Source organism: Oxyura jamaicensis, chromosome 7 (genome assembly GCF_011077185.1).
Source record: "Oxyura jamaicensis isolate SHBP4307 breed ruddy duck chromosome 7, BPBGC_Ojam_1.0, whole genome shotgun sequence".
Taxonomy (NCBI): Eukaryota; Metazoa; Chordata; class Aves; order Anseriformes; family Anatidae; genus Oxyura; species Oxyura jamaicensis.
The window spans coordinates 37,447,178-37,463,389 of NC_048899.1; the positions used below are offsets into that span (position 1 = coordinate 37,447,178).

At 41.5% G+C, this 16,212-nt stretch overlaps 1 protein-coding gene across 7 annotated transcripts in view; it reads left to right on the forward strand.

The window, feature by feature from the left end:
- The window catches only part of LYPD6B (LY6/PLAUR domain containing 6B), a 42,276-nt gene that overhangs the window by 18,748 nt on the left and 7,316 nt on the right, over positions 1-16,212 (forward strand). For 5 of the 7 annotated variants that reach the window (XM_035332215.1, XM_035332220.1, XM_035332216.1 and 2 more), the window contains 3 exons: positions 1,688-1,835; positions 10,182-10,282; positions 15,480-15,576. The gene's annotated coding sequence lies outside the window, so the exon portion shown is untranslated. Of the gene's footprint in view, positions 1-1,687; positions 1,836-10,181; positions 10,283-10,538; positions 10,562-15,479; positions 15,577-16,212 lie in introns of those variants that run through there. The other 2 variants (XM_035332217.1, XM_035332221.1) reach the window with 2 other exon arrangements.

Genomic DNA, 16,212 nt, shown 5'->3' on the forward strand with positions numbered 1-16,212 from the left:
TGAGGAGCGGCTGAGGGAACTGGGGTCGTTTGGTCTGGGAGACCTTATGGCTCTCTGCAGTTACCTGAAAGGAAGGTGTGGGGAGCTGGGGGTCGGCCTCTTCTCACAGATAACTAGTGATAGATCCAGGGGGAATGGCCTCAAGTTGCACCAGGGGAGGTTTAGGTTGGAAATGAGGAGACATTTCTGCTCAGAAAGAGCAGTCAGGCATTGGGATGGGTTGCTCAGGGAGGTGGTGGAGTCACCGTCCCTGGGGGTGTTCAAGGAAAGGTTGGACGTGGTGCTTGGGGACATGGTTTAGTGGTGGCATTGGTGTAGGGGTGGTTGGACCAGATGACCTTGGAGGGCTTTTTCTGCCTTAATGATTCTGTGATTCTAAGATACCTGGAGGACCTGCTTCGGTTTTGGTGGGGCCACGTGTCGTATTTGCTGTCTCTACAGAAGTTACAAAAACGAGGCTAAAAAGATGATGTGAAAATTAATGACATTTTTCTGCTTGCGCATGTTAATGCTTGGCAAGTAATAAACTGTTTAGAAACCTTGAGAGCTTCTACCACCCGTGTGGGTGGCGCAGAGTTATTTCAGACATTTTTACTATGCCTTATCACCTAAGTAGATGTGTTGGTTGATGTTGGTAGCATGCCTCTATAGTGACAAGTGTTGAAAGGAAGATGAAGAAACAGAGTAAATAGTTTCCAAGGCTTGTGATCTTTTCCTTACCCAATTTGTGAGTTGTACAGATCTCTCAACCTTGTATTTGTGATTCAGAAGTGTACAGATGCTTCCGAGAAGGTTACCTTGTCTTGGCTCAAGTTGCAGTTGCTTTCAATTCAAGAAAAAAAATCTAATACACCTTTCCTTTGGGTTCATTTACACATATCACGGTAGTCTGGCTTTGTAGTGGCAGGACTGTTCTTAGTGTTATTTATAACAATTCTCAATGCTGTAACAAACAATAATGACAAAAACCTTGTTTTCTCTTTCTTGTGCTGGTATAGCAATGTCTCTACTGAGTCTTTATCAACTTATATTGATTCTCTAAGATAAATAATAATTAATACCTCATACAAACTTAAAACTTAGCCAGAATACTCTGAAAACACTAAGTAAGAAGGATAACCTATTTTAATTATCTTTGATTTCTTAATTCCATTAATGTTCTGGATATGGAAAATGCATTTGCTGAAAACATGTATTACCTGATTTATGCCATTCCTTTGGACATATTAGAGTCCTTATTGCCATAATCTAGAAAATTCCATAATCAAAACCTCTGCTCAGTTTATCACCTGTACAATTTTGTGTCACAAAGCCTTGGTATTCTGAGAGAAAATTAACCAAACACTGACTAGGCTCTACCTTGCTTAGCTTACAATACTGACACAGTAATGGGATGCAAGAGCGAATACGAATGCCTGTGGAGGAAAACGTGTCCATTAAACCTGCAAATTCGGTCTTGCTGGTCTTAAAAATGTTCAGGAAAAGGTGAAGAGTGTTTTGCTGAAAGATTGGTTTGGGAACTGTTTAACCTTTGACTGTTTCCAGCAATATTTAACTTCAGAGTGGAAAAATCAGTTTCATGTGTATTAAAAACAGGTATTTCATTAAATGCTATTGATATATATCTTTTTTAATGTTGTTCTGATGACGCATTAGTCAGAAAATGCAGACTTTCTATTTGTTTCAGGTAGTGTGGATGGAGTTCACAGGAGATGAACAGGAAAGACTGAACTAGAGGATGCCTTTTGTAAGAGGAGCTTTGAAGAGCTAACTGTGAGGATCATAAACAAATTGTAACTGTGGAGGGGGCACAAAGTGTTTCTTCAAATTAAAAAGTAAGTAATAGAAGTGGGTATGTCAGGAAGGGGGGAGAGAACATGGTCCTGAAAGTCTCAATGAGAAAAATGAAATTTCAAAGGTTATTTAGCCTGAATTTTAGGACATATTTCCAAGTACACCTGTGAATGCAGATGGGGAGTGCACTCACTGAAGGCAGTGACTTAGTGGTTGATAATTCAGGGATGAGTTCCATGTGTTTTCTAGTAAATACAGCTCTGTGCAGCACCTTTAGCTCTTTTCTTGTTTGCTGCAGAGTCCAACTTCCAACTTTAAACATTCTGTGATTTTTGTGGGATTCTGAGCTGGGAGGGATCCATGCAGATCATTGAGGCCAACTCCTGACTGCATGCAGAACAACGTAAGACTTAAACCACGTATGTTAGGGCGTTGTCCAAATGCTTCCCAAACAGCAACAGGCCTGGGGCCATCTCTACTTCCCCGGGGAGCCTGTCCCAGTGCCTGACCACCCTCTTGGAAAAGAACCTTTCCCTAACATCCAGCCTGAACCCTTCCCTCACAGTTCTGTGCCGTTCCCTCCCTCCTCTCCATGAGGGAGCTGTAGGCCACGGTGAGGTCTCTCCTCAGTCTCCTCTTCTCCAAGCTGAACAAACAAGTATCCTCAGCTGCTCCTCATAAGTCATGCCCTCTATTCCCTTGTCCTCTTCATGTGTATATCCCATTTAATAGGCACTCACAAGAGACTCATTCCAATGAATTCAAGGCAGCTTTCTGAGCCCTGGAGGTATTCATGATACAAAGCAGGAGAGTTTTCACGTGGATGGGATTCTTAAGCTGTATGTATAATTAAGTTGGGATTATTTTTTATCACTCCACCCCTCTTTTCCCCACCCTAGTCTTTCAAGCCTTTGAAGAGAGGCCAGCCTTCTGGCGTGTCTGTCATAGTTCTCCTATTTCTGGAGTGCTTCCAGTGTCAGAGATATCTGACAGGTTATAGAATTTTATCAAAACGGGACCATGAGGTGATCATATCAGCAGAAGTGCTGCATCTCTGCTCTTCTCCGTGTCACCAGAATAAAGCAGACACAAGCATATATAGTCTCCAAGCTGGAAGATGGAACCTAAACTTGCTGGGATGGGCTGTCTTCCTCAGATGTGTACGTGTGAATGTGGATATATTGTTTGAATGTGCATGAAAGCGTACGGTAAGTGTTTCAGCTTTCTTTTGGTGCTGTACTGAAGCTGTCAAATGCTCTCAGTATGTTACAGCTGATGCAAGCTCAGGAAGATCCCACTTACTTTTAAAGTTATTTATTCAGAGTAGCCTTGCAAATGGAGGAAAAGACTGATAATGTCTTTGGCACAGTTTTATACCAGTGCTAAACTCTGACCAGCTATACACTAAGCACCCAGCCCTAACTGGATGGAAGTGCACATGGGTCCCTGTGTTCATCAGCTGGACACTTTTTCTTCTGTTCCGTAGGAAGACCCATTTGTACTTAATTTTCTGCAACTGTGGGCAAAATAAACCATTTTCTACAATGGGTGTCTGAGCTGGTTGATTAAATCCTGGGTATTTCTGTTCTCTAAGGAATAAAAATAATTACACTGAATTCTGTGATTGTGTATTTTCAAATACAGGCCAATGTTTAAGGCTTGACTGTGTGTTTCAACAAACTTGCTTCCTTTGTGATTAAGTGTAGAATTGAATTCATATCTATAAGAATAAAACATTTATGACTGTCTACGAATACATCTCAGTCTTGATGGATTAAATACATTGTGGATTGATGCATTTAAGGAATGCAGTATAACTTTTTATGATGAGAAGAGGAAAAGGCTAGTGGTTTGACTTAGATGATAGAAGTTTGTAGTAGAGCAGGAAATCTTAGGCTAGTAATAATATGTTCATTTTTTTCCTTGTTTGATATAGTACTAAATGCCCAGTTAATTGATTTTTTGAGGGTACTTAGGTCTTATTGTGAATAACTTTTAAAAATATTAATTCCTCGTGATCTTTTGCCTTTGGAATCCATTCTGGAGAGGTTAGTACAACAGTTAATTAGTTTTCTTGTTTCTAGTTATTGATTACTCAGACTACTTTTAGTAATCTGTGTTTGGTTCAGCTTAACTGATCCTTTCCATTGCCTTATCTCTCGCCTTTGACTGACTATTTTATGTACCAATTCATTTTTTTCTCTCCAAAGGGGTAATAATGTGGCTTCATTCTTAAGGGCTTAAGCTATAAAAACTTTGTGCATGAGCTGGTGAGTTAACTTTTGACCCCATTTTGGCTAACAGTAGCAACCATCAGCAGCTGGAGAACTTTATCTTTCCACCCCAGCTTGTGGTGCTTACACAGTGTCAGATAAGAGCTGGAGGAATTCTGGATGGATATTGAGTTAGTGCATTGCTTGTTACAGGGAAATCATTGCTGTAACTTTGTTTTTGGATTTTGTGCCTTGCTATTGCCCTTGCTTTGCCTCTGGTGGAGGAAACCCACCCAGCTCTGTCCCCAGGCCTGTGGCTGCCATCTGCATGAGTGTGTGTGGCTAGATCTGTCTCGAGTGGTTCCCTAACTACACCCTTGAAGTCATCCAACTGTATTTCAGACCTGCAATCCACTCTGCAAGGCCATAAGGAGATGGGACAAATTAAAGGTCAGGCCCAGACACACACATCTCTCCCGGTGGAATTACAGGATGAAGCAAGTGGGGTGATGCACGGCTAGACTTAGAGCGATGAAACATCAAAGAGGTACTTCACACTGGTGTGGCAAGTGCAGGAAGTGACATACAGAGAATAATTGCAATTTAGCATAGTGCTCGTAGGCATTTGGGTTGGAGCCTGTGCCTGCACCCAGTTGTACATCAGCAGACCCGACTGGATCGGCAGTCCTCGCTGTGACTGGGAGGACCTGGGGTCATTCGTCACTTACATGTTGTCTGAGGGATGGTGGTTGTATTTAATCCTTAATCTTCTTTTGCATTAAGAACCTGGTAAGTTGGTGGAAGGAGGTTTAGAAAGGAAACAAACAAACAAACAAAACCCAGGTGGAGAAATCTGGCTAGTTAGCACCAAAGCTCATTGCAACTTCTTGTTCTTCCTGGCTTGCAGGAATTGAATGGAGGGGGGATCGGTCTCTTTGTTCTGTGCTATCTGTCTGCAGACTGGAGGAGCACCTGGATTGTGCTGGGTCGCTGCCTGTGCCAGCAGGCTGACCGTGCCACTTGCTGTGTGCTGGTGCTGCTCTGGCACTTCATAATTCATGGGAACCAAACCCTCAGAACTGTAACAAAAACTAGATGTAAGCACGCTTACCATAACTATTTATTGACAGAAGGAATGTGCGTGGGGAATATCATTAGTAGTGAGCACAGTAATTACCCAAATGACTCCCCTGCGTGTTTCGTTACTCGATTACCGGTCCTTCAGTAACCAAGGGTTTGAAGAGCGAGGGGCAGGAGGCAGACAGGGAGGGAGGAAAGCACTGTCTCTTTTTGCAGCATGCCCTACCTTGTAGGAGCTATTTCCCTCTTGGTCTAAGCTATGCTGCTTTCTGCATCCAGTTTTCTATGGACATTGTTATGTTTCTCTGGTAATGCACACAGATATTTCTTGAAAACACTGCATATTTGGGAACCTTTTGATGCAGCATCCCTTTCTACTGATAATAAAAATGATTAAAGCATCAGCAAGGCGTGGTTTGGGAATGCTGTGGCTCTTTTTTCCTGCTGCTGCTTTTGAATGCCTGAAGCCCATTCATGATCATTGAGTGAGAGCCCAGAATTGCAGCAAGAAAGTTCTCTTATTTCAAAAGTGTTGAACTTCTTTTTTTCCTGTAGTAAAGTTTATTGCTTCCTATATGTTTGCCTGCTAGTACTAAAGGATAGCTTGCCACCTGCTGTGTAATTTAGTTCTGTAAAATTCTTCAGCTTATACTCTAAAATTTGCTGGTTCATCTCACTTCCTAGCTTCCCAGCCAATTAACTTTTCCTGGCCCTTCTGTCTGTATTTTTCTTTAATTGTCTTAATAAGGTTTATAAATGCAGCCCGTTCTGCATTTCTTTTCCCTGCTTTCCCTCCTTCTGCCTAACCTCTAGTTTTCAGTGCAATGATAATGAAGAGTCTGAAAGGATGTTCTTTTGGAGCCTTTCCATGTTTGGGGGATTTAATATATGTAGCTCAGATGTGAAGTGTGGCTCCAGGCTGACACTTGGAATAGAAGATCTGAGTTGAAAATGTTTCATTTATGTTTTTATTTTTTTTTTTTTGTTTACACGCAGCTGTAAATCCTTGAAGTAAATAATTAATTTTCTGTTTGTGTCAACTTCTGCATAATCCCTGCAAGTGTTACGTTAGAAGTGTCAGAATGGAAGTGATAAGCTGCGAGGTTCCCTCTCAAACTCTTTGTTCCGCTGCTGATGTTCACAGAATACATTCTAAGGAATTGCTGGATGTGCAAGTAGGATATTTCATATGGATATTTTCTATCTCAACCCACAATTTCTGGAAATCATCTCTAAAAAGATGCACTTCTACTCACTGGATAATTAGTGTATTGCATGACAAGCGTTATGAAAATGAATATAGGTAACAAAAGGAAATTCCGTATGCTATTAGCAGTAAAGAACATTTATTTTTTCCTTCAGTTCAGGTATAAAACTGATTAGGCTGCAGTGCAGGGCTTCAGTTCGTCCGTCTGTTTGTCTCTGTCCATTTGCAATGTACCCAGGCTCTGTTGAGTGGCTGCCTTTCCCTTGATTGCACAACACATACTGTGAACCAAAAAATGCGGAGGGGACAATAAAGATAAACAAAAGTCTTCAGGTTCTATGAAAAAGGTTTGTGCTTTTCAGCTTAGAAAAAGCGCCAGCTGAATCTGAGGTGTGGCAGGCAACCAGGAAATCTTGGAAAACGTGGGGAATGTAAACAGAGAATGGTTATTTGTGGTTAGTCACAGTGCAGGGACCAGAGGCCATCAGGTGAAACGGGCAGCTCAGTTCCAAGAAAGGGAGGGCAGTGCTTTTTCAAAAGGTGCATGCTTTAGTTTGCAATTTATTGCCAGAGGATGCTGTGACCAAAACTAGATTGGTTCCAAAAGGGACAACCCATGGGTTGTTCGGTTAACTAACCCATGGGCAGGCTGTTAAGCACCAAGACAAGTACACCGTCACTGCCCCAGAAAGTTCCCAGAGTTTGCCAGTAGGTGGGTTTTTTTTTTTCCTTTATATTGCTTTTTTTTTTTTTTTCATTACTAGTGATTTTTTTTTCTTTCATCTTCATTTCCAGTTTATCCTAAGACGGATTTGATAACGACTTGTCTGCCTAAAACACGCTTAAGGTTATACAAAGGATTTTCTGAGTAACCTTATGAAAAAAGCACATGGTGCCTTTGATTGTGAAGAGTTAGAATGCAAGCTCCCATACACAAAAGGAGTAAGATTCCTGCTTTCCCTAGGGAATTGCTTTCAGTTTGGAGGGGAATAGTAGTAAGGCAAGTTTTCATCTGCATTCATTTGTGTGGGGAGCTTACTCAAATGGCATCGGGTAGTTCATGGAACTGGCCTATACAGTATGAGAAGCACAATGAAGAGAAACAGCTACAGGACACTATTTATTCACCCTTTACGTTGAATTGTGCATCTTGGAGCACAGCGTGCAGGTAGTGCACACAGTATTCTATGTGTGCTCCAGCTGGCAGGCTTTAGCAACAACCAGGGAAGTCAGTTTGCTGCAATGGATGCAGAACTGGGTGTTACCCGGGAGAGTTATAAAGGGAGAGTTATCAGCCCATGTGGAAATGCACGGGAGGAGCTGAAATTAGAAAAAAAAAAATGAAAAAAAGGTTTTTGTCTCTTGAGTTGGTGTATAGTCCATCCAATACCATCTCACAAAGCTCTGGAGAAACTCTTCTGCAAAACCACTAGTGAGATTTCAGATATGGGAGCTGGCTTCTAGAATACAATTCTTTTACGTGTTATGCTTCTAGAATACAATACCTACTTTTATATTTTTACCTGGGGTTGCCATAGCTGCCAGGGATATATCGCTTTTAGTGAAGGGGGAATTTTGTCTACTTTTAGTGCTTCTCTGTTTAGCATTACTGTTGACTTGCGAGCAGGAAATGAAGGAAACAGAAAATTTGCCAACTTTAATTTGTCAAATTAAATCCAGCGCATTACGGGCAATGTGGAAAGTAAATAAATCTCCCCACCCACAGGCGTTCTTATTGCTATTTGTTACTGCACTTTCAGTTTATTTAAGAGTGTGTCATCTCTGGGGCAGATAAATGCAGAGGCAGAGTGCACTTTGTCTCTATTGTTCTTCTAATTGGATGAAAACTCTCTGTTGGGTCCGGCTATAAATTGCTTCCCACGTCGTTTTATTATTGCATTTATTATCGCATTGACTTGACTGAAAGGAGTAAGCAGCGAGGCTTTGAAATGTACGTTCCTGTCTCTGCTCTGCAGGAATGCCCAGGAGCTAAAGATGATTTCTTCAGGACTTCAGCGAGGTGAAGGTGGGAAAGACGCATTTGAAGGGAAATAACCTGACTGTGCTTGGAGAATGTGAAGAAGAGCTGTAGGATAGGAGCAGTTCGGTCACATGAATTAGAAACTTAGGCATCTCTTCTAGCAAGTGAGACAATTTCACCGGCTTGATAGGGAGTTAGGTGGGAGGTAAAGCAACAAGAACTGCGGGCGCTGGCCCTTGAGAATGATGCAGAAACTCAGGGCTGAGCCCCCAACGCATGGAACAAGCGTCTGCAGGAGGGTGGAAGAGAGGTTGCCTTTCATGCAGCGACGTGGTTCCGCTTCTAGAGCCTGGGTGTTTACAGGAAGGGAAATGTGAGAAACGCCACAAAATGAATGGTTTTCAGCTAATTCTGATTAAATATTGCTTAGTACCAAGTTGCGTTGAGAGACATGGAAACTTCGGTGCTCCTCCTCCAGAAATTTGAGCCTTGGAGGAAGAGAAGAGTGCAGCACTTGGGTTTTGTAGCTGAAGATACGGCATGTATGTCAACACGGCTTTTGTGAACCCGTGAAAGGGAGCTTTTTGTGTTTGCATTGCCCCTCCCCTTGAAACGAGGGCACATCACTTTTCTCTCACACGGCAGCAGAAAGCTGGCTGAGGCTGTTCACCTAACAAATTGTGCCAAACACCGCCTGGGAGTCATTGCTCTCAGCTACCAGGAATTGGGATTTGCTTCTTGCTGTTTTCAGCCGCCTGGATTAGAGGTGCTGATGGGAAGCAAATGCCATCTTACGCTAGGTCAGATCGGATGGGTCAGCAATTTGTTACGCCGTGTTCGTTTAAAGCATTCCAAAACAAACAAATAGCTCTTAAGCCTTTCATTGATTGAAGCTGTGTAAGGAATTAAAACATACTGTGTTAGTCCTCTGAGGAAAATAAAGCCTTTTTCTCTTGACCCCCTTTCATCTCTTGCTTTGCAGAGTTCACGTACCCTGGACGTATCTTCCAAGTTAATCTTTAGGTAAGACAAAGCTGTAAAATGTGTGTAGATAGCTTCTGTCGTATAGATTAATATTTCTCTAAAAGGCATCTCCAAAAGCACTCTCCTCAGTGCCAACCCGTCAGCTCACTCTTTGGTGGACGCTCATAGGAGCGAAGAGTTCAGGCAGAAGGGGCTGCAGAAACCAGGGTGCTACCAACAGAAAACCTTGGCTTGGAAGTGGGGTTTTCATCACGTCTTCTCCATTAGTGGTTGTATCTCAAGTAGAAAATACTTCTTTACCAAAAAAAAAAATCCTCACCTTCTGAAAAGAAGTATTCAAGCCATATTTGAAGCATCCGTTCCTTCAGAGTGGCGTAGTCTTAACCTTCAAAGAGAAAGCCAGGGGGAAATGCACAATCAGAGCTCACCTACTGAGAACTACATCTGCAAGATGAGATTGTTGTGTCAGCTCGTGTAGGGCAAGGCAGAATAATGGGAATTGCTCAAATTCTTGATCGGTTTTCAGCAACTGCAAGTGTCTGCCTTAGTAACGTGGAAGAGTAATGTGGAGGAGAGGGGATTTTGTGCCCAAAACATTTTTCAGGAGTGTTATCAGTGACACCACGATTAATTTTCTGCTCAGAACTAGTTATGTTGCAATGCTGCTCGTGTTAGATGTGATGTATGACACTGGGCTGCAGTGCAGCTTGGTAGGCAATGCGATTTCATACGTTAACTGGATAGCTACTCGATTTTAGATGCTGGATTGACTTGACAGTAATTAGAATTTCACTCTTTCCCGAACTCCAGCATGCCTACAATGAAAATCAACCCTTTTTGTAGACATAAGCTCCATGTAGGCCGTGGAAATAAAACTTGGAAAAGATTTCTGGTTTAAAAGTTGTATTTTTTTTTTTTTCAGTAAGGAGTCGAACGTGCTGTGTGCTGCAAGAGGAGAGGTCCAAGGAGATCAGAAAGTTGACAGTCTCAGGGATCACATACCACCAGGAAGCTGATCTGAACGTGAGACAAAGATAGTATCAGACAAGTACCAGCGCTATAAATTTCACACATTAAGCCTGCCAATATTAACTCGAGGTTGATCCTGCGGCCGTGTGGTTTCTCCAGCTGCAGCGCAGAGCAGTTGGTGCTGCTGCTATACACAGGTGCAAACCGGTGGTGGAAGGGCACTGCTCGCTGTACCCCCACTGCTGAGAAGAGGAGGCAAAATAGTTCCTCTGGTGTGGGGTTATTGCAGAGAAGAGCACCCGAGCTTTTCGTGAGGCGTCCTGCCGTGGGAAGGTAAGGAACGCTGTGCCCTGAGCACGGACCCTGACAGTCAGTATGATAAAACCACACAGAGTTACTGCGCCTTTTCTGCATGTTCTTCAGCCCAGAATTGTGTTAGAATATGCGATACCAAACCCTTTGTAACCTGGGAAAATGGTGCAACTGAGACTGGAGGAGAGGGCAGGGGACTGACCTTTTTGTCCCCATTCCTCTTCCCAAACAGCTGAAGACCAACAGCAGTGAGGTCATGATCAGGAGTAAAGAAGGGAAGGCTGATGTCAGTGAATCTACCCCGTCCATCAGTGCTGGGTTAAAAAAAGCTTTAGGCGTTCTTCCCAGGTTTATGAACTCAGCTGGTGTGTAGCTTAAATCTTAGCTTTAAAATACAGCTGAGCGTGAAGCTCGTGAAAAATGGCCTTTGTGATGCAGAAAGTGTCGTACCTCCTTATGTGTCTGCTTCCTCAGTGCCTTCTTGGGTTCAAACAGATTATGCTGAATTTAAGATCTGAAATAGGGCTGCATGTAAACTCTCTTTTCCCCTAGGTAAATATATTCTGTGGAAATCTTGATTTGAAATTTTACTTTGAAAGGGAGAGTAGCATTTGTTTCCCACATTGAAATCAAGTAGGTTATTGTTTTTACTGCCTAGAATGTTTTATGCTTTACTGTCTAGAATGGCATCTGTAACTTTTTGTCATATGTAACTGTGAATATTGAGCATAGTTTGTGTAGAAATAGGATTTCCCCTGGAAAAGTGAAAAAGCATATTTCTGAGGTTGAATTTAACTCGGTGAAACCTGCGCTTTCCATTTCATACACTAAGGTGCTGTACCAAATATTCTGCAAGATTAATACTGTTAAACTGATATTTGCAGAAGTGCTATGAGGAGCTCAGCAAAAAGCCTAAAATGTTCGGTCAGCTTTAGTACCTGCTGGTACTTGGGATTCCTGCGGTGCTGTTTGTAGTGAAACGGATGAACTGAGAAAAGCGTAATTCTGTTGGTATTTTAACCTTTCTTAAGGAGAAGGAAGGGGAAGGAGAAATGCAAAAGTGTGTTGTCATAGGTAGGAAAATTGTATGTATACAAGATGGCAGCCGTTTTAAAACAAGTGTAGATCAGTCCTTTCATCTGGTTTTACTGCAAGGAAAGTAAAAGCACTGCTTATTCCTCTAATCTCTTTTCTCTAGAGTGGTATTAAGTTCCCATTTCCAGTCTTGGAAAGGTGGGAGAGAGAGATTTAAAACCATTTCAGATGTGATACATAGACGTTGTCACAAGCTCGAGTGTAAAATGCGTAGCTTAACAAAGTGCAGTTGTTTGAGGAAATTCTATATTTGCAGAAGGGAATAGGAAATTTATGTCTCATTAATGGATTTTTAGATAGCTTAAATTGCTTTTCAAGGATGATTGAGGATTCTGAATTTTAAAATAAATGTCAGAGTTCAAAACTTGTCTTTGCTGAGCAGTTTTGTCTATAAAAGCAACGACATGAAACATGAATTGCAGTGCAGCGTTCATTCCATGGGTCTCCTTTGTATGAGCCTAAAAACAAACACATGCTTTATCCTTGCAAATACTTCACTTCTTTGGTATTGCTGAGATTTATCACATTAATTAGACATCGTTTTTTTCAAAACCATTGCTGTTGCACACATTGTGTCAGTACTCAGACACCTACGTGTCTCAGAATTTGCATCACAGCTTCCCGTGCCAGCATTATACCCCAAGCTAAATGGTGTTGACATTACCAGACCTGTATGTCTTTTATTTATATAAGACCTTAGGTAAAGAACTCTATAAGTTTTTGTAATTAAGACCAAATTTAATGTCGGCCATGGTGAAGTGTACTGTGGGTGAAGGTAAAGAGGTGGGTTTAAAATGATCTTGATGGCATAAATTCTATTCTGACAGCGTTACTAGTTGCAGATAGGGTAACACAAAAACTGTTTTCCTGTGTTATTCTGTTCCAGTGGTAACGTGCTACAAGGAAAATGGAAACTTCAACTTCTTGGGTATGGAAAGGAAGAATTTCTGTACCAAACAGTTTTATTTTGCAGATCTGTAATAGTATTCTGGGGCTTTTTAATCCTTTCATTTCATTTTTTTGCCCTTTATAGAAATTTATTTTAAGTGTGCTCTGCCTATGTCCCACAGAAAAATTAAGGTTTTCTCTTAGTCTTTCCATCTATTTATTCACTCCCTGGGTTTTGAAATATACTAAATGCTGGCATACAGATCAAATTAAATGGTCTCTAGAGGAAAACATGAGAGTGGCAGTGTTCGTCTAGGACATGAGGAAGCCAAGGAGCTATTTTTCCCCTTTTAGGTAAGTCAAAATGTCAGTTTTACCCTTTCTGACTTGAGGTAGGGAACACCTGATGATGTCAGGTGTTGGTTATAACTTTTGCAGCCCTTACCATACATACCTTTATGCCTATGTATGTCTACCTCCTATGTCCTGAAGTGGTATTTAATAAGCTTTATGTAAGCATTCACAATTATCTAATAGCACCTGAAGATTCATTACAAAATGACAGGAGGAAGTTTCATTTGCATTACATATCTGATGTTAAATCTGCTAATCCTCCATCGGGTCTGCCAGGAAAAACAATGTAGACAGACTTGAATTTTATTAAAATCAGAAACCAAGCGTACTGCTTCCTACTCTTCCTTTACACACCGCAAAATAAAGTGTCAAACCTTACAGAACACATCGGTTGATTCTGCCATTATCTTCATGGTTTTCTTGAGACGTCCCTAGGTTGCAGGTTATTTACAGAGCCAATGTTAAAAGCTTGTCCCTCTCAAGTCTTCCTCCCTCACCCTGTGAATGCTGTCTCCACGTTTTGTCTCGTTTACATAAGTCAATCTTCCATATAGTGACAGTTTTTTCCTTCATTAACGAGAGTTCCTAATTGTGCCTAATGAACTGTTTGCTCATACTCTGAGATAATGTTATATGAAAGCAGAGCAGAGATAAGAGGCTGTGAGGAAAATAAGCATTTTAAAGATTTTGGATGAGATAGGAAAGCTATTATTTTTTTTCCAATATTTTCCCATTTTATTTGAAAATGGCTCCTGGTGCAGCTGTGTAACTAAGGCTACTTTAAAGGACATCCATTATTTATTGGCCTGGTTAGCAAACAAGGACACCTTTGACTACAGCAAACTGTGAGGTCAATTTACTGTGCCTTCCACCACCTGAAGACTAGCGTTTTCGTATTTATATTCTCTAAAATTTTCCATTTGGCATGAGCGTCCCTAGGGAAAGCAACAGGAACGTGGGGGAGAGGGCAGGAGAGAGCCTGAGTTTGCAGAAAGCTGGCACACGTGTACTTGTGCCTTTTATTTGCTACCCAGGTGCATCAGGTAGGGTTACACACCAGTCTCCCATAAAGGCAATTTTTTTCCTCAGTCGAGTAGAAGCTGCAGAAAATGTAGTAAAAGGGATAAACTTTGCAACTACTGTGCATTGAGTTGATTTGATAGCCTATCTTCCTACAGAGTAAATCTGAAGGAATGAAGCAATAAATGGGATGAAAGTAAGAGCGAATGGCTGTACTGGGTCAGACCAAGCCTCTCGCTGTTGTGTTTGGGTGCCAATCATGAGATACCTATAGGAAGGAATAGAAAAACCTCGGTGTCGGGTATGACTGCAAGGATGTCTTCCACTTCTGTGGAAAAGGAGGCACTGCAAGAGCTGGCTAATTCAGTTGTGATAACTCTGTTTCGTATTCTGTGTGTTTGAGGCAGTTTTGGTTTTGGTTCACCACGCGAGGGGTCTCCTCCCCCTTGGAAATGAAATCCCTTGAGCTAGCCTTTGTGCATCTTTAGATGCTATTTTTTTTCTAAGGCTGGTTGTTCTCATGGCAGGGATAATTTTATAGAAAATATGCTAATTGATGCTGTAGTTTGCTTCTAGTACCTATTTAATTTTGTGATTACATCAACTTTAACACCTCAACTCATCCAGAATAATAGTTGCAGTATTAAAGGGGTTTGGTGCGCCGCAGTGATTCGTTGTCTTGGTTAGAGCATTGAATGCTAATAGAAAATAGGTTAACGTGGAAGTGTGGGATTGGATAAGATGGGGAATTATTGACTAAAAAGATGTTGTCTGTGGAACTTGGAATGGGAATTCTCTGGGACAGCGGAAAAACGTCATGATGTACGGGTTTGGGTCTCAACGAATTCAAAGTAGCATTAAGAGTAAGCGTACACTTGTAATGTTGGAGAGGCAAGTCAAGGGGGTTACAAACCCTCTTCAGTCCTGCAGAATATCACTGTGCAGATGCCCATGCTTAACTGGAGAGAACTGTACCTATGTTTTACATTTATTTTTGGATTTTGCAGCATTGGTAGGGATTGGGCTGATGTTTTTGTGTTCCTGTTTCAGTAAGGAGTGAACTGTGGGGGACCTGTTTACTACATAGCTTGCTAATAACCTCAGTCTGGAGTCTGACAATCATCTTTGCTCTTTTATATTACATTGCTGTTGCTTATAGTGCTTCTATTTTGGTCATAGCATGTGTTGAAAGATTTGATAGATATCTCTAGATTACGAAATATGCGTTCGTCTGGTCCCACCCAGCTAATTGCCTGAAAAATGTTTTTCCCTTGCAAAAAAAAAAGTAAATGAAAAGTACACTTCCTCATGGAAGGACTCAGTAGTCTCATTGTTTCTCATTGTCTTTTATAAGACCGGGGTGTCATAGGAAGGAGGCAAGCTGTACCTCTATACAAGGATAGAGCTCAATAGGCAGAGCCAGTGTGTAATGCAGGTACTTCTTTGGGTATCTTCTTAGAAACGCAGAAATATGGTAGTTTTTGTATCCTTATTTTTAATATAAATAGGGCAAACAGTATTTAAGCTAATTATTTCCTTCAGGACAGAATTATGATGATCAGTTGCTGTTTGTTTTCCACAGGTTCTTTCTCTTAATTCTGCTCTAGATCCTGGGCTGCAGTCAGAAGAGGTCTGGAGCATCCCCATACAATAGTCCTGGAGGTGCACTGTAAGTAGAGGTATGCTGTGATGTTCTCAGTATCTACTGAAATCTATCCATAAAGCCATGATTTAAAAAACAGATCCTAAACAGGACGGGTGAGCTCCCAAGGCATAAAGCTGAACTTTCTCTTGATTGCTTTATATGCAAAAAACTTTCAAAGAATTCCTGTGTGCGTCAATTGAAAAACAGGAAAAAGAAGGAAGTCCTTTGATTTCTCTGCCATGTCTTGTCAGTAACATTTTCATTTCAGTGTTGGGAACCATTCAGAGCTTCCTGCACAGGCCTAGCATACGTCGACATAGGCCTGTGCAGGGGGATGCAGAGAGATTTCTGAATGAATTCACCTGGCACCGCAAAGCAACGTCTCAGGTTTAGCGGGAGCCTCCTCTCAAGCTCGTTTATCCTGCTAGGAATTTGCATGGGCTGAGTGCCATTTAATATGATTCTACTTTTTAATATCTGAACTAGGTCCAGTATCACTACATTTCACCATACAAACATGTCTGTCTGTATGTGTGTGTATACATCTAAATATAAAACTGACCAAAAATTGAACTGGTTAGTTCTTCCATGTAAAACCTTGCCAAGGAACAAAAAGGGCCCGAAGAAATGCACAAAGCACACCCAAAATGTTTGTCTCATCTCTCTGAAT